Source organism: Anser brachyrhynchus (assembly GCF_964034855.1).
Source record: "Anser brachyrhynchus genome assembly, chromosome: 1".
Classification (NCBI taxonomy): Eukaryota; Metazoa; Chordata; class Aves; order Anseriformes; family Anatidae; genus Anser; species Anser brachyrhynchus.
In genome coordinates, this window is record NC_137694.1 from 19920290 (window position 1) to 19945311 (window position 25022).

Consider the following 25022-nt stretch of genomic DNA (forward strand, 5'->3'; position numbering starts at 1 on the left):
CTCAGAAGGCAGGAGTTTATACAGAAGAATTGAGTGTATGGCTGATGCACATGTTTAAGAATATACAATTATTTATCCTGACATATTTATTTTAATATGTTCATATATATAGTTATATTGCTTTGAAATAGCTTTTCATTTTCATGCCTGAAACTATATAACAAAAGATAGCTGAGCAATGAATTTTAGAGTTATGCAATGTTTCCATCACTGGATTTTCTGAGGATATCATTTGGATTTGATATCTATGTAGAGTAAAATGATCAACCAAAACATTTAGCCTCTAAGACTTTGTTTTCATGTTACTTTTCTCCCTTGACAGTTCTCTGTAAAGAACAAGGACAGAAAAAATGTCAAAATTATTTTTCACTCAGAGGGCAGTAAGGCACTAGAACAAGTTGAATACAGTGAAGCTGTGGATGCCCCATCCCTGGAGGTGTTCAAGAACAGGTTGGATGGAGCTTTGGGCAACCTGACCTAGTGTGGGGCATCCCAGCCCATGGCATGGGTGTTAGAACTTGAAGATTTTTTAAGGTCTTTTCCAACCCAAGCCGTTCCATGATTATATGATTTATGGAAATACACTGCATATACAGGCCAGTGGTAATATGCTACTTTGCTCCTAAGGCACAGTGGACATCGTATTTAAGGTATAAAGCACTTTGAACACCAGGCTTTTTTCAAAGGTAAGCTCACACTTCAGTTTTTGCCTCTGTAAAATTGGTGATGCAATACAAACAGGATGAACAATATGAACTAATCTATCATGGCTCTGATCTGCAGTAAGAAAAATAAATCTACAGCTTTTGGGAAAAGTATTGTGTTAGCTTGCAATACACATGAGGATATTGAACTAGACAGGACCTCTCAGGTCAGCAAATACTGTTCCCTATCATGTTACAAAAGCCTGTGCAGAATGCAACAAATTTCTTCTTAAAACCAATGGTTTCTAATCCTATTTCTTTTCATAGTGTTAATTAAACCATAATTCTTCTACCATATGTATATTCTTGATTCATATGTGCTCAGTATGTGATTGTTTTCATACAAACATGTCTCTTTTATTTCTCTCTCCTACTCTTATACCCCAGATATATGGCCCTTAAAATTGTTATGGAAAAAAAGAAGAAAGTGATCACATTTTATTTCAGCCTTCACTGAATTCCAGCAGACCAAGCCCTTTCAGTGTGTTCTAGCAAGAGAGATGCTTCCCACCGTATCAGCCGAGCCAGATTGATTCTATCTTTTAATTAAGCTTTCTTCAATTTTTCTAATCAGATTCGAGCACAATGATTTGCTAAGGTAGCTCCTTGCTATTAATTCTTTCCTACATATAGTAGAAGTATTTGGGTAATATTCCTTGGAATACTTGGAACACCACAAATATTGGATTTGAACTTTTTTGATAAATGCATCAAATTGCCATGCTTACTTTCATATTCTGATTGTCTAATACAATACTATATTCAAAATGTGACATACAAAAATAATTATTATTAGCATAACTGGCATAACATCCTAATCCTGTTTGTAATCATAAATAAGGCAATCCACTATGCCTATGCCAGTTCAGCCAATTTTTCCTGCCTTTCTCTTCTATTTCTCCTTTTCACTGTTGCTAGTCATTCCCTCATGACAAAATTTCTATAATTTCACTGAATTCCAAATAGATTAAATTTGACATATTATCCTTATCTAATCAGTTATCTTCTCCATAAAGCTACCCAATTAGTTATTAAAGCTGGCTTACATTTCTCTTTTAGCTCTATGCCACTAATTAGTCCTTTTTTCAGAGTATTTGTTGAAGTCTCCATAATGGTTTCATGTGAGGTTTTCTTTACTGTTCAGAAAAGGATATTAATGGTAGCAATGCATAAGATGGGATCCTGACATGTTGGAACATCTGTCAAAACATCAGTGTTGCTCTTTGGTTTGTTTGTTTGTTTGTTTGTTCTACATATATATATATATATAATTTGGCAACAACTTTGTAGCTTATCTTGCACATAAAGTGATACTGAAGTGAATCTCAGGGTGTGTATAAAAAAAAAAAAAAAGCCAGAAAGTCTGTAGGTTTAAAGTGGTAGAAAGATGAGCTGCATGAAAACATGACTAGATGATCCCATGCAAGACAGTCTGTGGAGGCGTCAGTAGCAAAAGGATGTGATAAATACAAAGAGCAAAAGAAAGAATGAAAAAAAAATATTTTTTTTTTAGTTTTAGAGTAGGAGAAAGATACTGTGGAAATCCATAACTGAGAAACTGGAAAGAATGGAGAAGACAAGAAACTGGACACGAAACTTCCTTTTTTGATGAATGGATGCATAGAACAAGGAAGAAAATTAAAAAAAAAAAAAAAAAGCAAAAGGATAGGATAGGATAGGATAAGGATGGAGAGGAGAGGAGGGGAGAGGAGAGGAGAGGAGAGGAGAGGAGAGGAGAGGAGAGGAGAGGAGAGGAGAGGAGAGGAGAGGAGAGGAGAGGAGAGGAGAGGAGAGGAGAGGAGAGGAGAGGAGAGGAGAGGAGAGGAGAGGAGAGGAGAGGAGAGGAGAGGAGAGGAGAGGAGAGGAGAGGAGAGGAGAGGAGAGGAGAGGAGAGGAGAGGAGAGGAGAGGAGAGGAGAGGAGAGGAGAGGAGAGGAGAGGAGAGGAGAGGAGAGGAGAGGAGAGGAGAGGAGAGGAGAGGAGAGGAGAGGAGAGGAGAGGAGAGGAGAGGAGAGGAGAGGAGAGGAGAGGAGAGGAGAGGAGAGGAGAGGAGAGGAGAGGAGAGGAGAGGAGAGGCCTACAAAGATCAAGTCTGACTGCCTGACCACCTTGGAGTTAACCAAAAGTTAAAATGCCTCCTGAACATCGACACGCATGGGAGATCAACCACCTCACTAGGAAGTTTGTTCCTGTATTTGACCACCCTCACAGTAAAGGATTTTTTCCTGATGTCCAGTATGAACCTTCCCTGGTGCAGCTTTGTGCCGTTTCTGCATGTCCTGTCATTGGTTACTACGGAGAAGGGACTGGCACCTCTCCTCCTCAGGAAGTTGCAGAAAGCAATGAGTTCACCCCTCAGCCTCCTTTTCTCCAAACTAGATAAACCAAGTGTCCTCAGCCTCTCGCCACAGGACATGCCTTCCAGCCCTCTTACCAGCATTGTTGACCTCTTCTGGATGCATTCAAGCACCTTAACATCCTTCTTATATTGTGGAGCCCAGAACTGTACATAATATAAAAGGTAAGGTTGCAACAACTCTAAATATAGAGGGATAATCACAGAATGGTTGTAGTTAGAAGGGATGTCTGGAGGTCATCTGGTCCAAACCCCCTTCGCAAGCAGGGACACCTACAGGTGTTGCCCAGGACCACGTCCACACAGCTTTTAAAGATCTGTAAGGAGGGAAATTCCAGAACCTCTCTGGGCAACCTGTGCCATTGCCCCATCACCCACACAGTAAAGTGCTTCCTAATGGTTAGATGGCACATCCTGTGTTCTAGTTTGTGCCCATTGCCTGGCACTTGGCACCACTGAAAAGAGCCTAGCTCCATTTTCTTTGCACACTCCTGTCAGGTATTTACATACATTGATAAGATTCCCTCTAAGCTTTCCCGTCTCCAGGCTGAACAGTCCCAGCTCTCTCAGCCTCTCCCCATAGGAGTGGCTTTAATTACCTCTTTTTACCAGCTGCCTAAGCTGTGTTTAATGCACCCAAAAATGACCTCTTGGTTGCCAGGGTGCACTGTGTAAAATGACAAGGAAAGATATCAGGAAAAGAAGAAGGAAATACAGAGAAGTACATAGGAAAGAAAAAGACCTCATAAGAAAAGACTTTGCTCATTGAAATGTAGAGCCCAAGCAAGATAAATGAACACAGGTTGGATAACATACAAATGAGAAAACTTGAGCAACCCACAGAATTCAGTCACTCTCCTTGCTCTACCAGTGTGTGTTAAATAAAATTAACAGGGTGTCCAAGTGGTTTTGGTAAATTAAGCAGTTGCTGGCTATTCATAAAGATATTTCCCAAGTGATTCATGACTGTAAGTGCAGTGAGGGACTTGTTCAATACTCCTAAGAGGTAATTAATTCAGCAGCAACTGAGGACCGTCAGCAGCTCACTGGACTAGGCTTTATACAGAAAGCTGCCTCCAGTACAGGACATTTTCAGAACAAATTCTTAATCATCAGTGGAGACTACAGATCCCCTAAAATAACCGCAATATTCATCGTTTGTTTTGAAAAGAACAATTTCTGGCAGCCAAAACCGTAGCATATGTATTTCACCATGACTAAGTTGGAGAAATAAGACCTTATATTGCCCTTCAGCAGTGAAATGTTCACTTTCTCATATAGGTAATTGGCCTTTCTAGAGAACAGCAAGGACACAAAGGAGACTAGAGTAAATTTAATCAGACACATACTACTGTTCTTTGTTTTGTTTAAGGCTTCATTTTGACACAGCCACAGGCTCTAATTCAGAGAAAAGTTAAAATGACCTGCAAAGGCTATCATTGTCTGTTTTAGGACTTGAATGTGCACAGCACTTCAGAATTATGCATTTTGAAAGAGCAAATTCATTAGACTTTGGGGGGGGGGGGGGGGGGGGAAGGAATGCAACAATTTAAGCCTAATTCAGTGGTAAACTCTATGTCTCAACAATATACAAGCTACTCTGAAATGCAGACGTTAAAACTTCAAAAGAAAGATAGCCTCAGCTGTTGCATACAGCTTTGATATTTTCCAATATAATCATGTATGATAAGATAAAAATTGCTATCCAGGAATAAATATATATATATCCTGTAAAATAACAGTTACAGAAATGCCTTTATTGGCAAAGAACAAGAAATTCCTATGTTTATATAATGTAGTTGAGATAACAGCATTCCTGTAAACTTATTTCCCATTTTAAGCTATACTATGTAGAGTCTTAATACTGTATAAAAGCAATCTCAGAATATGGGCTCATGCTTTAAGACAAAGAGGGGGAAAAATCTTCCATGTGTAATAGAGCCAACAGTTCAGTTAAATTTAAATTTTGTTTCAATTCATTACATAGCAAGTGAGAGGAAACCTTTTGATTATTACAGTTTATAGAAAGTATTTTCTGTGAAAGTATTTGGTTTATTTTCAGCTTGCTGTAATTCATACATCATGAAATATTGCTCTCTGTGGGATATGGGTCACATTCAAAGCTAACTACAGTCAAAAAGAATTTGTGTGTGTATATATGTCTATATCAGCATTTCCACGGGCATCAGAAACTGTGGTTTAGTCTTCAAATTGATTTTTGGGGTGGGGGTGGTGAGGTGAGGTTGTTTTGTTAGTTTTTTTTGTTTGTTTGTTTTATTTGTATGTGTGTGTTTTTCTTTTTTGTTAGTTAGTTAGCAGCTGATTGTTGATGAAGCAGTGTCTCACCTCTTTGAAAATTAGCATCTCATATTTTTGAATTGGTAAGCTTATCCTCTGATGTGGGGCAGAAAATATATAGCCTGGTTTACCAGGTGTCAGGTGCCTGAACATGCCAACAGACCATAACTGCCTTGACCGCATTCACCTGGGATGCTCTATCAGACACCCCTGGCTGCGGGCCCCAGCCCTTGTCCAAGCTGCATGCCAAGGTGCAGCAGCACCAGCAGGGCTGTGCTGCAAGGAGGATGAGCCCAGTGCTGCAGGTGCACTGCATTAGAGGAATGGTAGCTCTCTCGGCCTTCAGGGAAAAGGCCAGTATGTCAGTGCCAGAAACAGAGTATGAAGAACAGTCCCAGAGCAGAGTATGAAGTGTATTTAAAGTCTGACAAGGGTTTTCTATAAACTTTTTCTCTCTAAGATGAATACATGAGTTATTTGTTCCTTCTTTTGTTTATACTTTTTTATTTTCCACAGCAGAGCATGAATACACTGTAATTTTTTTCCTGTTCTTGAATTTTTAGTCAGCTTGAATTCTTGCTTTTACTTATAGCAGAAGCATATTCCCATCAAATATGTGATGGGAACATTTCCACTTCTGTTGGAGATGTTATATGTGGTTAGAAAGAGTTGATGTTATAGGACATTTGCTGCTTTCTCAGTACCATAGGTGGACACAGCTCATAAATGCAGTACAGTGCTGACATAGTGGATTTAAAGAGATTGCACTTTTAAAAATTCTACTCTTATTGTATTTTTTTCTAATGTAAGCTTTTACATTTACATTAACAGAATAAGGCTCAAGGTTTAAATATTTGATGATGGTTGTAAAGCAACTGGGATATTATCCTCCCTCTAAAATGTTATGATTTCTGGTAATAGAGTCACGTTTTCTAACAAATAAAACTTTTTTTTCTACATCTAAGCTTGTTGCCTTATTTGTGTAACAAAGAGGTTAAGAAAAGTACTGTTAATAATATGCTTTGTTACTTGAATAGATGCTGTGATCATTCATTCATTAACTTGTCTAAAATGTCCATTTTTATGAAGGGAAAAGCACGCAATGTCATCGCTGACAATATCCTGCTTCATAAAACACTACTGATAATTCTATGTAGAAATCCCATCATATATGTTTCTATAATGTCTGTCCTCAGATCTCGATCAATATTTCATATTGTTAGAACCAAAGAAGCCATTCTCACCACCTGATTTACTTCAGTTTATTAATAATAATGTTTCCCCATGTTCTTGTGGAACTTTTGCTCTAACTTCTTAATTGATAGTAGTGGTGTCATAGCACTTTACACTGGACTATGTTACACCAGAATGTGGTTCTGTGATGAAACGAATTCTCACTACTACATTTTAGATCTCCCACTTCGTGATGCTTGACAAGAAAGCCCAGGAAAAATTCTGAAAACAACAACAACAAAAAATATATTTCTCTACATCCTGTAAACCTATGCCATCTATGTAAAACCTTGACAGATTAGTAGACAACTTCTACTAACAACCCTTAAAGAACTACTTCTATATATGGTTTATTGTCTAGATTGATTTAATGTATGTTTACTGATGTAAACTTACGTTGGCAAAAATTAGTCACAACCCCTGAGAACAGGGCTTCTCTCATCAGTATGCACGAGGACCACATCTTTGCAGAAGTAAATTCTGCTAAAATCTTTGCAGTTTCAGTATTTTTCTTAAATATTTTGGAGGCACAGATAAGGTCTTGAAATAATTTCCAAATTTTTGGCTCATATATTTGTGCACATAACTTTCAATTAAATTGTATAATTTCAATTCTTTCTGTGTCTTATTTTAATTTTTATATCCATGTCTGTAGCTTTAGTCTGCAATTTAGTAATAGACTTGTTTTTTTAAATATCTCCTACCTCCATCTTATTTTGTTATAAAGTCCCAATTTTTACTTTTACATCTGCATACACATACATATCTGAGCTGCATTTAATTTCACTGAAGCAAACAGTTCAGGTTCTTCTTATAGTTTTTTTGTTTATTTTTGTTTGTTTGTTTTAACATATATCAGGAAATGGACATCTTGGTTCAGAGGTATTACAGAGATGCTTACTGGAACACTACCTTTTATTCTATCCTCATACTTGATGTTTTTCTTTCAGTTGTTTTCCCATTTGCTCTAACTGTTTATGAGAATTTTTTGTTTGGTTGTTTGTTGTGTTTGTTTTTTTTTTGATTTTTTTTTTTTGTAATTTTTGAAGGGTTCAAATTCTGATTCTAGTCTGAACAAGGACAACTCTACTGAAATTCTGGAGTTGCCTCTATTTCTGCTAGAATCAACATGTGGCATGATGTACTTCATGGCTTCTAATGAAAACACATTTCATTCTAATGTGACCTGGAGAGAAATAAAAAAAAAAAAAACTGTGGCAGAGTGGAAAAGAGGGAGTACTCAAATGTATGTATTATTTCAGTAGAGGTCAAAGTTTTACTTATCCTAAATCAGAAGCTGTACAAATAGCCACCCTTTTTTCCAGTAGTCAGCTCAAACACAAGTCAGAGGACAAATATGTGGATACCTAGAAGGTCAGTAACAGGTAAGTGAGTATTACACAGAAACAGTGAGAGCATTTTCAAGAATAAATTTTCTCCAGAAATACAGTTGAGACAGTTGAGTCTCTTCCTTGTTCACTCTGTGCATGATACAGCTCCTGCTGATGAACTAATTCACCCGGTACAAAAACAACCTGTTGTGTGGACACTGTCTCAGCATGTCTAGAGTTTTCAGAAGGGATGCTACTTCCTGGAGGCTCACACATCACTCACATAGAGCTGATAATGATTGTATGATACAAGAAGTACTATTTCACTCCATTACCTTTGTGTCTGTGAGCGCTGAGAATTGCCCCTTCTCACTTTGAAAAACATGTTCCTTTCAGATCCCACAAACTTTCCATTATTTCTCATGATTTTCAATCCTTTTCATTAACCATATGTGGATACTAAAATACTTTAAGTTGACCTGTGCCACTATGTTGTCATAAAAGATAACTGGATAAATAATAGTGTCTTAATCTAATCACAAAATTCAACTCCATGCATTGGAAAGGTGTCTTACTGTAAAGCAGGCCGTCTCCCATGTAAAACATGTCACGATGTGTATTACAAAGTCCTTTAGAGGGAAAAAAAAAAAAAAAAAGAGGAAAAGAGAGAGCTGGTGTGAGTGTGATTCTCGTTTGACCAGCGAAGGTTCACTTGGGAGACACAGATTAGGTCCCATGGTCATTTTTGGTGGGTTAACCCTGGCTAAGGTCCAAGATTCAGGAATCATCTTTTACCCTGTCTTCTGGCTGCTGCCGCAGGTTTTTGCATTTTTCAGTGTGCTGTAATCATATGCAGTCACAGACAAAGACTGGAGAAAAGACTTACACTGCCTGATGTAGAACATCACAGAGGGGTTTCAGTTCCACATAGATGTACCCAAGGGAAGAAAAGTCCAGAGGAAGGAGCCTCTCCCTAAACAGTTCAACTGGAAGTGACCAAAGGAGCTGGAGGATTGCTTATCCCGTCATGTGAATACTCAATGCATTCACAAGAAGTAACAACCTCTACTCCAAATCTATATCTCTGCAGGAAAGAAATAAAAAAGTAAAAAAAAAAAAAAAAAAAAAAAAAAAAAGTCATGTGGGATATATTAACAGAACAGCTTTCTTATGGGTAATATGGAATTTCTTGATAAGAAGGAACAGGAATTAAAACTTTTATTCAAGCTCTTTCTTTCAATGCTTCCAAAAGCAAAAACATAACTTGCTTCTCAGCTGGCTATTTCATTTTGGTGTAAAACCTTTTTGGAAGACACTGGAGCAATGGAAGTTCATGTTACTGCTATGCACAACACAGGGAGAAGGAGAATCCAGAACGTTTAACTTTTCTAGCAGTCCAGACACCAACAGTGAAAAGATCAATCCATAAGACTGTAAGAAAGGAGAAATGAGAAGAATAAAGTTATAATCGAGATGATATGTGTTTTACTCCCTCTTAGTCTGAAAGGCAAGGAAATACAGCAAAAATTGTATCAGGTTATGGCGTAACATAAAAGCTATTCCTCAGCAGAAGGAAGCAATTCAACTCATAATTGTAAAGGACATAGTCATGCTTACTGGATTTGGCATTCGGTAGCAGTGTAAAGGGCTATTAAAATATGGGTCTCATTCAAATTCCTATGACAGGGCAGAGAGATAAAACATTACAAGGTTAGGTCATGGCAATTTTCATGGTAGACTTAAGTCCAGCAAGCCAATCAATCATCCAATGCATTTAAGATTTTAACTAAACTAAGCTTGAAATAGAGGTCTACAGTTATATCAAAGATAAATGCATGAACAAGTGTGGAAACAGATTTGGAAAGAGAAAAAAGGAGAGGAGAGGAGAGGAGAGGAGAGGAGAGGAGAGGAGAGGAGAGGAGAGGAGAGGAGAGGAGAGGAGAGGAGAGGAGAGGAGAGGAGAGGAGAGGAGAGGAGAGGAGAGGAGAGGAGAGGAGAGGAGAGGAGAGGAGAGGAGAGGAGAGGAGAGGAGAGGAGAGGAGAGGAGAGGAGAGGAGAGGAGAGGAGAGGAGAGGAGAGGAGAGGAGAGGAGAGGAGAGGAGAGGAGAGGAGAGGAGAGGAGAGGAGAGGAGAGGAGAGGAGAGGAGAGGGGAGGGGAGGGGAGGGGAGGGGAGGGGAGGGGAGGGGAGGGGAGGGGAGGGGAGGAGGGAGAGGAGAGGAGAGGAGAGGAGAGGAGAGGAGAGGAGAGGAGAGGAGAGGAGAGGAGAGGAGAGGAGAGGAGAGGAGAGGAGAGGAGAGGAGAGGAGAGGAGAGGAGAGGAGAGGAGAGGAGAGGAGAGGAGAGGAGAGGAGAGGAGAGGAGAGGAGAGGAGAGGAGAGGAGAGGAGAGGAGAGGAGAGGAGAGGAGAGGAGAGGAGAGGAGAGGAGAGGAGAGGAGAGGAGAGGAGAGGAGAGGAGAGGAGAGGAGAGGAGAGGAGAGGAGAGGAGAGGAGAGGAGAGAGAGAGGGAATAAAAAAGGAAAAGGAAAAGGGAAAAGGAAAGGAACAGGAAAAGGGGAAAAAAAGTATCACCCATTTATCACTCATTTTTGTTCCAAAAATTTACCAATGCATTACAGTATGAAAAAGAAAAGTCATGTTTAAGTACTTTTTTTTCACAGCATAAATATAATATAATAAAATCTTCCTAAATTAATATTTTAATATTATATTTTTTAATATTACATTGCACATTCTATTTCTCATAATGTATTTTGCATTATATTTGATCAGAAATATTTTGGATACAAACCTATTTAGATTAAATATATGAAAAGACAAAGAACCCTGGACAGATGAAATTATCAAAAATGAAGAAAAAAAAAATAGAAATAATGAGAGAAAGTAATACTGTATACCATCTGGGTCTTTTAATTTATTTTTAAATTATGCTTGTATGTTTTACTGAATGTTATGTAAAGTTAATATTTATAAATATCACAGTTACAAGCTTTACTAATACTGAAAGTTTCTTTTCTAGAAGCTTTGTGAGATGACCAAAAGTGAATGAAGCATCTCAAGCAGAATGACTGTGCATCTCCTGTGCAATGAGGATGATCCTAGGTGATCCTGCTCGGCAGGGGGTTTAGACTAGATGATCTTCAGAGGTTCCTTCCAACCTCGTCCATTCTGTGATTCTGTGAATGAATAAATACCTTACATGTGAAAATGGTGCTACAGCACATAGAGCCATCCCATGATGTCTTTTTCAGATTTTTCCAGCATTTCTGTTTGTCTTCTGCTTGAAGAGATTTAATAAGATCATTGAGAACAAAGGAAGAACCAAAGACTTCTTATCAGAAAGACTGATGAGTAGTCAAGTATCAGGCAGACTCAGGTAATAAATGTCAAATTTTTATCAATGTATGTGCTTGCAAAAATAGGTGTAAAAGGCTGGATTTTTGCCTGGAAATAAGCATAAATATGTGCATATCTAGTAACAACCACTGAGAAGCCATTTGTATGGGAAATGATACACTTTTGAATGACAACTTCTCTTCAATGAGAGCTGGCTGTGCCTGCAATAGCATGTCTTTCTCTTTCATGTGTTTTACACAGATTCCTTTCAGACAGGAATCTCTGTAGAAATCTGGTTGTTAAGAGTTGCCCCCCAGTTTTTTGAATCAATCATGTCAGTCCCTCAAGACATGAAGATGAATATTTTTAAGGTATGGTCCAAAGCATAAAATAGACTGGACATATGTTGGACATATGGATATGTTGGACATATGGACATATGCATGTTATCAGCGCTCTTCTCATCCTAATCCAAAACATAGCACCCTACCAGCTACTATGAGCTACTTAACTCTGTCCTAACTGGAACCAGGACAACATATAAAATATATAGAATGTTTTCTTAACTAATGCACTTCCAAGAACTATGTTTTGTTTTAGGTTTGTGAGAAGAATAAATTGCATGATCTACTTTTTGAACAATTAACCATTTGATTGCCCATATTCTATATTTGGGCTTTGAATGCTATTGTCATTAAGAGCCAACCCCTGCTTTGAATATATAGACTGGAAGCAATTAAAGCCTTGCATTAGTGAAATTAAATCACATTAGTGAAAGTAAATCACATATTAAAAACATTCTGGTAAAGTAAAATTAATTTTGTATTTTCTTTGTTAAGCTTAAAAATTAATCTTAAATTTCATCTCAATTTAGAATTTGAAAATTTATACATCCATCAGTCACTGGATGCTCTGTACAAGTCTAAACCTAACAAAAATTCAATGCTGCCATAAGCTTTAGGACAGGAAAGAGCATCATGATAACCTACAACAGTTAGCTGATAAAATTACACTATGCAATGTACAGGAAATACTTCAGAGAAAGAATAAAATAAAATACGGGGCTGAGACTTCTTGAAGATATTAGAAAGTGAGTATATACCTTCTTATTGGAACAGTTCAAATTCACAACAAATAAATAAATAAATGTGTCTCTAGCCTTTGTTACATAATTTTCTTGCAACTTCTTTAATTATTTCCAGAGGAAAAGAAGTGCTTTGTTCATACCTTCAAGACAAACAAGCATCTCTAGAAAGAAAATGTTCTCACACAGTTTTTAGTTTGGGTGTGGTTAATGCTGGCTGTTTTCCAGACCAAGTGGCTACCCAGCCACTCTGTCACTCTCCCTGTATGACAGGACAGAGGGAGAAAATAAGATTAAAAATCTCATGGATAGAGATAAAAGCAGTTCAATAATAAAAGTACAGGTTGGACGGAAAGAAAAGACAAAGGAAATTTATTCATTCCTTCCCATCAGCAAGAATTGTTCAGTAACTTCCTGGAAAGCAGAGCCTGGAAAGCATGCATAGTGGTTGCATCTGAAGACAAACTGCATAACCACAAATGTCCCTCCACTCCTCATTTCACCCAGCTTTTATTGCCAAGCACAACATCAAATGGTATGGAAAATCCATTTGGTCAGTTTGTGTCAGCTGTCCTGGTTATGTCCCCTCCCAGCTTCTTGCCCACCCCTAGCCTACTGGTCTGTTCTGGGGAAGGTGGGGAGACAACCTTGGTGCTGTGCCAGCACTGCTCAGCAATATACAAAACAGTAGTGCATTATCAACACTGTTCTAGCCACGAGTGCAAAGTTCAGCGCTACATGACTGTTAAAAGGAAAGTTAACTTGATCCCAACCAGACCCAGGAAAATTTCTGTTCTCCCCTCCCTCTTTCACCTCTTTTTCCCTTTAGGCCTTTTAAAGAAAGAAAGGGGGAGGTTAAAAAGTTTTTACTTCCATGTGCAGAAGACACATTACTCAAAAGCCAGACTGAGCAAGCAGGCTTACTGAAGTTTCAAAAGCTTATTACTTTTCCATTCCCACAGTATTTAATAATATTTCACAAGATTAAAGGACTACAGAATCTGTGACTCCGATAATGAGATAAAGTTACACATACCACCAGTAAACACACTGGAAGAAAACATTTTAGAAGCATCCACACTTGGCTTCAGGTGTTTGCAGTGTTAGCTACTTAGCTCCCTTTCCTGTCAGGTGAAAGAAGTAGATATTTTTAATCACAGGTCCCCAAGGACCTATTTTAACTTTTTTTATTCTTTTCAGGATGAGATGAACAAAATCCTGTTCTACTCTAGCCTGTAGTGAATAGGTCAAATGAAGATGTCTACCACTGATCAGATAAAACCCATCCCCATTATCCCAGATACATGTCTGATTCAAACATGATTAGTGTTTGGAAGGAATTGTTTCGCACTGGATACAGATCTTTTGAGATTAGATACATCTCTCCTTAGAAAGACAAAGGAATGGAGAAAGTCATGTAGATCTATGAATAAAGTAATCCGAGTCCTCCTTGCTTTCCTGATAGAGTGCTTACAGGTTTTGGGATATATTTCTGTTCAAGCTGTAACAAACATGCACCAGAATATTTTTGGAAGACGAACTTCCTGTCAAGCACAAGGATTCTTCTTCATCTCTTAGTAATAAAAGCTACATGCCAGAATATTGCTGTTGACAATGAATCATTATTCTCTCATTGGTTTGTAGCTAGATCATCATAAATGAGAAAGATTCTCAAAGAGCTGTTTCTTTCCAAGACGAATGATATCTTTTTTCTCTTGATTACTGGTTGTTATAATAGCAGAGCTTCTGCTGCAGAATGCCTAATTAGGTAATTTGCAGAGTTTTTATTATATGTTGTTCTTTATCAAATGACAGCAGCTACAGAGATTAATAAAGCTGTCAGCTGTGGGTAAATTCATAAGTGATTATTTCAATTTTTATTCTCAAGTGATACTTATTAGCATATTTTCTTTTTTATTGAGGAAAATACAGTGGATAGATTGAGTGGAGTTATCTCTTTAACATGAGTTAGCTTCAGATTTTGTTGAATAAAGTGTCTTCCCTAGAGATAGGTCCAGTAGCAGTAGAATTTTAACTAACTAACTAGTAGACACAGTGTTATTATTAGTATGGACTACATATTTAACTGGCAATACAGACAGTCACAAAACGGTTAGAAAAGGGAAGGAAAATTCAGCTTCAATTTTCATGTACACTTAGGCTAAATATTTGCTACAAACTGTATCCTGGTCTTTTTTCTTAAACACTTAGAAAAGTGAAAGAATTCATTTAATTATTAATATACTTTGAAGCACAAATCAGTAAATATTATATAATCTCCCCTTTCATAACTGAAGTTTGTAAGTCTTTAATTGAAAATGTTTATTAAATAGCAAAAGCCATTCATTTCATCTTGAAAAGAATGGTATGATCATACCAAGTGAAATACAGCACTGGAATTTTTATTGTTGGTTTCAGTGGACCCCATAATTCATCTTATGTCTCTGCCTTCACCTAGGCATTCATGTCTAGTGATGACCTCACTCTGTCACTGGCTGATTCTTAATTTAGACATTGATGCTATAAATGGAATCAAGAGGAATAGAAATGGATTTGCCAACATGAATCTTGTCATAGGACAGAAACCTTAAATTTAAAGGTCTTTATGAGAGACTAAATTCATACTTTTATAGTAAAATATAATTAGCAATTATTGGAAAAACTGAATTCTCTGATCTTTTAAAACATCATATGAAGCACAGCTGCAAAGTATAAATCTTGGTATTTCTTAGTTGATAAAAAGCATAGAAGATTTTAAAGGTCATAAAATCATTCTACTACTAAAATAGAAAACAGAGACAGAGAATCATATCTTTTCAACTACACTACTTGCATATTGTCTGTTACCTGAAACATAATAAATATTTGTATTGCATTTTCATTTTTCCAGCTAAGGAAAATCAGTAAGAACTGCAAAAGGCCTGTTTTGTTTTGTTTTGTTTTTGTTGTTGTTGTTGTTTGTTTGTTTGCTTTGTTTGTTTGTTTTGTTTCGTTTTGTTTTTTTTCTCTTGTGGGGAAAAAAAGAATCATCCAAAGCTTATATACTTCTATTTGGAAGTAGTGTCTTCAAAAAATTTTAATTGAAACAATAAGCTTTATAAGCTTTATACAGGCTACCTTTTTGTACTTAAACTTCCAGGAAAATAAGGGTAGTTTGTGGGTTTCTCTCTTAAGGAATATTCAAGATCAAAAGTCTCCTGACCAAAACCCCACTCTGGAGTGCATTTCTGTCCCACTTTTTCAAAACAACTGCATTTGTGTGTATGTGTTTGTACAGCATCAGAGGCAGGCACTAATTTGCAAATGAACAAATAGATAAGGTGTTTTGGTTTGTCTGGCTTGCAATGTATCTAACTCCTCCTCCTTTCTTTGCACTAAAGGACTTCCTTACTCATAAGCATATTGCCAAAGAAAATCTGTAAGCTATTTACATCTAGAATCTTTCCCTCAGCTCATTGATCAGATTATTAAATGATTTAAGCCATCCAGATTCCCATTCCAATAACAGGAACTGATCAAGTATGACTGATGAAAATATTAATAGAAATCTCATTTTATTATATTTACATTGCTTGGGACTAAATAAGTGTGTGTAAATATTAAGCTAGAGCACAAAAATATGACATATCCACAGACATTTTTCAAGCAAAAATAAAAGTTACTTTCAGTAAATGAACTGTTCTTTCTCCACAGGATGAAACTACACAAATTCAGTGCAAGGTGATATAAATGGTGTACAGAACCCCATTACTTCTGGAGAAATCCAAAAAGAAGATTTGTTTCAGGAATTACTCAAACTGATGGAATTTGTTTAATTCACTATGGCACTTTTCAATGCTCACATTTTTTGTTTTACTCTGCTACAGTCCCACTTCCCAACAGATTGTGGCCATGTCTTTATTGCGTCTATTCCTTTAGCACACTCTGACTGTCTTACTACTCTGTCATAAAGTGAAGTGTCAATCTCAGGTTTTCCAAGTCTACCCACAGCTAGGACAAACTGAAAATCTGAAAGGGGAGCAAGGAATGGATACCTCAAGGATTCACTCAGCTTTAATCAGCTTTCATACACAGATTGCCTTCAATGTAAACAAGTGCAGCCTACCACGTATCCCATCTACTTTTGTATGACATGATCAGTCACAGATAAATGCAATGGTTTGGGAATACTTCCTTTTAAAGGTTGCCAGTCCTGCCTGTTACACAGACATTGTGGATGTCCACAGTCAAGTCTTAAATTTACACTGGGCTCTATAACGGTCCTGGCATTGGCAAAACCAAGTATGGTTGTGGTGGTTTTACCATGTTAGGCAGCAGAACACCACAACCGTTCTCTCACTCCCCCTCCTTAGATGAGGAGGGGAAGAAGTAAAGGAAAGAACAACTCACGGGTTGAGATAAGGATGATTTAATTAAAGGGAAGGAAAAAAATAATAATTATTAAGGAAATATTATTATTAATTAAACAATTTAACTAAACAATTTAACTAAACAATTAACAATCTAACTAAAGGGGAAAAAAAGGAAAGGGGAAAAGGGAGGAGGGAAAGGGAAAACTAAACAAAACAAGTGAAGGCTATGTGGAAGTGCAGAGGAAAGAAATTACTCTCTACTTCCCACAAATGAGCGATGCTTGACCACATCCTTGAAGCAGGGCCTCAACGCACATAGCCGGTGTTCGGGAGGAGGACAGAAGTTTTCATAACGAGAGCCCACCCCTCCCCTCTTCCTCCTTTTTCCACCTTTTATTGCTGAGTGTGACATCATATGGTATGGAATATCCCTTTGGTTGGTTTAGGTCAGCTGCCCTGGTGATGTTTCTTTTCTCACATCTTCGCCCACCCCTAGGGGGGTTAGAGAGAGTCCTGATGCTGTGCCAGCACTGCACAGCAGCAGACACGACACTGGTGTGATACCATTGCGGTTTTAGCTACGAGTGCAGAGCACAGCACTGTATGGGCTGCTGCGGGGAAAGTTAACATCCCAGCCCGATCCAGTACAATGGTACAACCAAAGTATGTTTGCTTTAAGGGATTAGAAGTTCCCCTGTTATCCTGAGTCCAAGCTTTTCAACTACATCTGGTTTTTGCATGGGTTGATCAAAAAGGAAAATGTTTCTGCCATATGTACCCCAAATACCCCTGAGTTGATTGACAGCCAATATGGCTATTTGAATAGAACTGGATTTTCATACAGTCCATTGGTTTCATTGATGATGACAAAACTGTATCAAGTCAACACTCTCCATCTTGATCTACAATTGTTTCACCCTTGCCTAACACCATTTATGCAGGAAAAATAAATAAAGCTAACCAGGTGTGCTGGTTATGGCTAAACATCTACCTGCTGATGTTTAGCCAATCTGAACAATTCCTTCTACATTAACATTTAACAACACTGTCTTGTAGCACAGGAATTTGCAAACAACTTGACAGAGATGCATTAAAAAAAAAAAAAAAAAGTAATAGTTACTTAATAATTTAATAGGAAATTAAGTGATCAACATTTACAGAAAATACTCTGACAAATAAACAACATTTTTAATGAAACTGTAATATATTTTAACAAAATTTGGATCCAAAGTAAGTTATTTTTTAATGTAAATTATTTAAACATATGCAACATAACAGATATGAAACCTTTTGATATAGGTTGTTTAGAAAATTGACACACTTAACTGAGTTAAAAAATTACTTGTAGGTGTAAAAAAGGTGGCTGTAAAGAGTACTGTAGCATAACCAGTGATGAAATGGTACTAATCATGCAGTGGTCTGTGTACTTATCACTGATCTGAAGAAAATGCAAGATAATTATAGATTTATTTGAAAGTGAATAAAATGCTTAAAGTAAGCAAAGACTAGTGAACGGAACCACTTATTAAGATAGAGAAGCTTGAAATGCTTGATAAACTTGTCATTTGCAAACAATGCAATTTCCAGTATGAATAAAATTAAAGTTGAGAAAGGAAGCATGGAAGCCTTGCTTACAGAATGGGATACGCTATCTTTCCAATCACTGATTAAGTTGCTTCAAAATTCAGTTAAACAGTTAAAATAAAGAATATGGCATGAAGAAAAAAAAAAAAGAAAAAAAAATGTTGATGAATAAACAGAAAGATACCAATTAGAGGTGTCTGAAAAACAGAGCCCAGATCCAGATCTAATATTGACAATTCACAAAATACAAGATTGAAAGGCCAAACAAATTTCAGGGTACTAATAAAATGTAGATTGTTATGCCTGAGTGTAATTAAGCAGGGTAACAATCCAGCGTGTTGTGGTGAATTTTCCATTCAAAGAAACTTTACATAAGTAAATTCTCTAGTCTGTACTATGCAGGAACTTCAATTAAAATCATCATGACAGTCTCTAAGTCAGCACAATATACTACTGTTTGAATGTCCATTAGCAAATGGGAGTAAGAATACAAGTGACATTTTTGTGGTATATAAGTGAACTCAAATGGAAAAATTTAATTGGAACAAAATAACCTACTGTTAAAAATATATCTATATTTGGAGTAAAACATGTTATCTTTTATTTCGAAGTCATTTATTAAAGCTTTTTAAAATTGTATAAAGGAAAAGAGGGTAAGGGCACTTAAAAGTATATTAGAGCAAAAATAAACTTTCAAGCCATTTTAGAAAGTTCTACTTGCCATTTGGGAGCAAATAACAACTCAAAGCAGCTTCATAAGTAAAGTGCTTTTTCTATAACTCAAGTTTGTCCCATATAATTTTGTTTCTTCTTTACTTCTTCTTCCCACACAGGATTAAAGTAATATATATATATATTTGTTTGTTTGAAGCCTTTCTTTGCCTCTTTTATCTTGGATTTAACAGTCAGAAGATAAACCTTTAAAAGGAGGCTTATATTGGAAACTATGCAAACATAACTGTAATATCACAAGCAGGGATGTTATCTTATCATCATTCTTTCCAATAGGCACTGTAAACATTTTAATGTTTGTTTTCATACCTGTGGGACTTATTGGCTTTCATTTAGAAATATAATTTATATAACTTTGAATACTATACCAGTAATGTCAGGTGTAATTAGTTTTAGCTGGCAGCTGACCTGACCTGTAAATTCTTGTGGGAAACCACTGACAAGGTAAAACACAGATTTTTTTTTTCCTTTTTATAGCTAAGAAGAAATCTATGTGGCTAGAAATAATATTTTTTAGGTCTCAGGAATGAATAATCGCTAGCGCTCTGTTGCTGCGTTTTTATAGTCTTTGAAAAAATGAGAATACAAGACATTTTTAGCATAAATCATGATACACATGGGAATTTTGTCAACAGTGAGTGTTCTCTCTGAAAACAGAATTATTTTATTTTATTTTATTTCAATAAGCTGATTGGCATCTGTGTGTATTTGGAATCCCAAGTTATGATCTTAGGAGCCTTGTGTCATTGTTTCCCATTTTTGGGAATCCCCATGGATTTGGGCCATTTGTTGGATCAGTTTGATCAAGCCCTTAAAAATGAAGCTATCTTACTCATCAGAACCAGCAATGACTTGCTTTATACATATATGTTGTGGTGATAGAGACTTTTAAAATTATTTTAAAATATACCTAATAACTCAAAATTAATATAGAAGCATATTAAGCATTAGAGTGTCATAATGAGCAAAAAAAAAATCAATATAAATAATTTTTTTCAAGCACTGACCTTAATAGTGATATGGTAGAAATTTAAACTCTGAAAACAGTGCTCAAACTTGAATTTTATTTACTCCTAATCTGGCTTGAACTTTCTTCTCAGCAACACAGCAAAATCCTAGACACTTTGTTACAAATACCCTAATTAGAAATTAAAAATAAACAATTACTAATTATTTTTAAATTATATATCTAAACTCAGAAGGAAATATTACTATAATATATTCTAATCTTCTCTACAGCAGGCAAATCATGTGATAATTTCTGCATCAAGCTCATCATTTTGGTGTAAGACATAATGTATCTCCTTAAATGTCATCCCACGTTGATTTAAAGATTTCAAGTGATGGATAATACATCGTACCCCGAAGTAATTTCTACCACCAGCTAATTGTCCCCATTATTAAAAGGTGTCTTAATAGTAATCTATATTTGAATAGCAAAAGCTTCCAGACACTTCCAAACACTTTTAATAAAGTATGCTTTGAAGATGAAAAGTATTTTATGATTGTTAAGTAGTACTAGCAATGGATAATTAGTATAGACAATTTCATTAACATGTTCAAATAAGGGGATTAGTTTTTCAGCAGCCATATCTTTTTTTGTGTTTTTTTTTTTGTTTGTTTTGTTTTCTTTTTTTAGTTAACAACACTATTTTTCCACATAATTTTATTTGGAAAAAAAATAGAAAAGACAAATAAAATCTCAGATTTTTTTCATAACTGTAAAGAAACTTTTTTCTAATCTCTCTATATGCAGATAATTCAGATACAAACAGTGTATTAGATGTGTATAGCATGTGTCAAAAATTAAATCTATAAATGTGAAAACCCATTGGTTTTAAATTCATAAATGTTATTTACATTTAAAGTAATATCTGATTCCATGGTAACGTTACTGTAAATGATCTGGGAGAAAAAAGAGAAAAAAAAATAAAAAAAATAAAGATGAATCAAGCTATTTTTTTAGGGAATAAAATAAGATTAAATATGGTAGAGAAAGGTAAAGACTTGGACAACAGAAGTATTTCTGTTTGCAGACTTCCTTTAAGTTGTTCTTCCCCTTTTCCCTCTCCTTTTAGAGAGTTAGACAGAACTTAACTATGTAAGAACCTCCCTAAAATTCATAAACTAACCCTTCTATACTCCTCCTCAGGCAGATTTTTCCTGAAGTGCATATGAAAATTAATGAAACATCCTAAAAGAAATGAAGTTGGTAACTTAAATATACATAGTTGAGCATTATAAATATTTCTACACATTGAAAATCATCAAAATTGTAATAAAATATAAAAAACAGTTAATGCTATCAGATAAGATGTTCCTACACTACTCCCACACCTGGAAAATACAAACCCACGTAATCTCAGTGAACTGATGTATGTGAGGAAGCTGGGTGAGCACACACCAAGTACTCCCGTGGCAGGATTTGCTTTGTTGCTGATACCATTAGAAAGCTAAAACATTTAAATTTAAAAGTCTAGGCCTAAAGTGCAAGAATTGCAATATTGACAGTCTCCTGAAGGAACAGCCTCTTGAGTTTAATGGAGTTCACTGTATAGCTTTCGAAAACCTGGTGCTCAAAATATCAATAGAGACAAACTATTAATTCAGGCTCACAGCTCAGGTAAACAACTACTGTGTAAGAAATCTGTAAGAGAAACAAAACACTAAGGAGTGGAATCCTAGATGTGACTTTACTGCTCCTCACTTTATCCAGAGCTCCAGCCTATGTTAGCTCTGGCCAATGTTAGAAGTCCATCAGTCACTGGATGTCAGACAAAAAGGGCAGAACTATTTTTACCCTGGAACCAACTTCTAGTATTTACCCTTTCACCTCATTCCAATAGCAGGTGTAAATAAGCTTGTACATATATTTCTGATTTTCAGACTTCACGTTTTAGCTGCTTACATTTCTAATTTCCTAGAGTACTGGGTGCTTAACAGTGTTGAAGACTATCAAGTTTAAGATGGCACAAATGCTTGAGAGATCTGAATTTGTAAATACTGGAGCTGAAGGAATATAAAATAATCACAAAGCATTTCATGCACCTTGAAACCCAGGACAATAGTTTTGCAATTCATTATATATGTGAAACACTCATGGGATGCAATTCTGTCTCTAAATTCCTCATGGGGTACAGTTAGATCTAGTAGCTAGTGCTATTCTATTGGTGCTATCAAAAGCATAAGTCCAAATTTCAGTATTGTTAAAGTTTTTTTTTCAACTTTCTAAAACAAATAAATACATTATTATCTCAAAAACAATGGGAAAGCAACCTCTAAGAAACTCCAGGTGTTCTAAAATACGCCTTCTTTTGATGCTAAAGATTACTTGAAAAATTTGAACTCTTCTGGTTGCTTCTATAGCAACCTTGACAATCCTTTTGATAAAATTGTTATTTACTAGTAAGACAGAAAAGTCTATTTCTTTGAACACAGAAAGGCTCTTACAGAAGTAGATACTGACCTAAACTAAGTAGCATAGAGCTACTCAACCTCATAACACAGGTGCTCTGCTTTAATTGTAGCAGCAGGGAAGTGGAAGGAGGCCAAACTCTTCATACAAATTCACACGTCTTGCTTTCGCACTTTCTTGCTACCTTCTCTCAGCTTCTTTGATCTCGCCTTCATTTCTTTTCCATAAATGGGCAAGGTTTATACAAGCATAGATTCTGTTGAATTAGTCCTCCTACTCTTGCACGTATTATCAGTCCTCAGGAAAGCCCACTGGAGGTCAGCTTCTGCTAAAACCTTGCTACATGACAGTATTTTCAGCCATCTCTCTACTATATTGACCTGTGGTAGTGCTTCATAACCTCCTGTTAAGTAAGCTGAAGCTTCAAAATGAACAAAGAAAGCATACTTCACTACACAGTATACAGTGTACCCATGGAACTCATTGTGATGAGATGCCATGGATGTCAAAGATACAAATACTTATAAAGACAGCTATAAAAATCATTGAAGAAAAGTGTGCTGGGGAATGTTATACAGAAGATGCAGCAACTTTCACCTCAGGAAATATCTGCATTACAGCTTTTCCAAACTGAGGGCATATGTCTAAGAAAGCATCATTCTATATATATCCTTCTAGAGATGGCTACTGTTAAAGATATGGCTCTGCACTGAAGGGGTATTTAGTCTTATCCAGACGTAGTAATTCTTATTGCTGTGCCTAAACTAACTGCCTATGTTTAGTGATCTAGTGATATGGCCCCATATCAGAATGACTTCTGCTCAAAGGTAATTGCTCTGCTAGAGCTACTAAAGAAGCTACTGCATCCCAGAAACTCTCCTCAGCAACTGAAAAAATGCAAAGTCAGTCCAGGATGCTTATCTTTTGTCATGTTTTATAAACTACTATTAAATAAGCATTGCATGTGGCAGAGTTGTAAAACACAAAACCAAGATATTTTCTGATATACAGACAATAAAATTGATTGTGCTCTCTCTCAGGACTTTACAGTTACTCTTCTAAGATGCACTACAGAGTGTATCTCTGTAAAGTTGTTCTCTTTACATAAAACATAGTTCAGGAAACTGTTTCCAATAGAAAAAGATACAGACTTGTAGAAAGCTCTTGTGATGTCAGTGAGTCTCTCTGTGAATGCAAGCAGAGGATCCTGATTCAGCTGCAGTGACTGTCTGCATGCTGGCACAAAAAAGTACTTCCTATTGTGCAAGTAAGAAGAAAGAGTTGCAGTTGCTAAGGAAAATCAGCTAAAAAATTAAGACACAACATTTCTAAGGGACAAACCAGTCTTCCAATTCAGGTTTACCACAGTTAAATAATACTCATCTTATTTTCAACATGTGGTAGCATAAAGGATGAAATATATTTCTGCGGTTCCCAGTTTCAGTTATGCTTTTTTTCTAAATCTTCCTGATATGATTACTAGAAAATAGGATTATCTAGCACTGATCCCTGCTCAAAACACTAGTTACTTCATACTACACATCATTTTTATGTTATTCATTTTTCATGCTAATTCTATGACATCAGTTCTCTTATACTTAATTAATATTTTCCACCTCCACACTTTATTTGATAAATTTAACATATTCCCCTCACACACACCGTCTTCTCTCAGGGCAATTTAGATTATAGGAACTTGACAGAAAGTAAAAGAAAAGAAAAAAAACTATTAATAAATTCAGCAAAGCTTGTAAGGAGGAAAATATATTTTCCATCAGGATAAAAGTAAACAGTCTATTTTGGGTAAATGACTGTAAGTTAAACACCTATGAAAACTATTATTTCTCATGGGTCTGACAGAAACCTGGGTATAAATGTTTTAATACCTAACTGCTTAGTATGAAATCAAAGCTATGAAGCAGCCTTGCTTTTAATAACCTTATTCATTTTATATTACACTCTCATCCCCCTGATTTTCACAGACCCAAGATACTTGGTCAGAATATTTACTTTGATATTACATAGAATCTACCTAAAGTACTGTTAATAAAACACATTTAAAGTTATTAACATTATAAATAGTTGCAATGAATCTTTACAGCTGGGAAATTCAGTCTACTCAAAACACCGTTAATTATTCTTGCTTCGTTAAAGTGCTATTTGTGGAAAATCTTACTTAATTTAAAACTGTGTTATTTCAAATATGGAACTGCTTCATTTCTTAGCTACATCTTTACCTGGACTTTGGATTTTAATATGAAGTTTCTTATCAGCCCCAAAAGTGACATCATTATCTACATATTGTTTATATTTATTATTTACTGGTTATTTAGTAGAAAATAAAATTGGTTGATTTCTTTAGTTCTGTCTCAGTGATTCTATAACAGTTCATATAAGAATAAACTACGTTTGGTGGGGTACTGGCCTTTACTAGTAGTTATGTACCTTTAAAGCTATCTCTAAAACACAGTCCTCCCAGTAGCCAAAGGAACAGAACATAATTTGATTTTCTCTGTTCTAATCTTGAGTCTCTTTCTCATGCTGCAAAATGGTAAATAAATGTCAACTCAAGCAGCAGCAGCAATTTATATTCTTGTACA

At 36.1% G+C, this 25022-nt stretch overlaps 1 long non-coding RNA gene across 1 annotated transcript in view; it reads left to right on the top strand.

Annotated features, from left to right (window-relative positions):
• The window catches only part of LOC308181572, a 61269-nt gene extending 39939 nt beyond the window's left edge, over positions 1 to 21330 (top strand). The window contains exons 3-4 of the long non-coding RNA XR_013941505.1: positions 10939 to 11295; positions 16033 to 21330. This is a non-coding gene — a long non-coding RNA (uncharacterized lncRNA). The remainder of the gene's footprint in view (positions 1 to 10938; positions 11296 to 16032) is intronic.
• The last annotated feature ends 3692 nt before the right edge of the window (positions 21331 to 25022 follow it).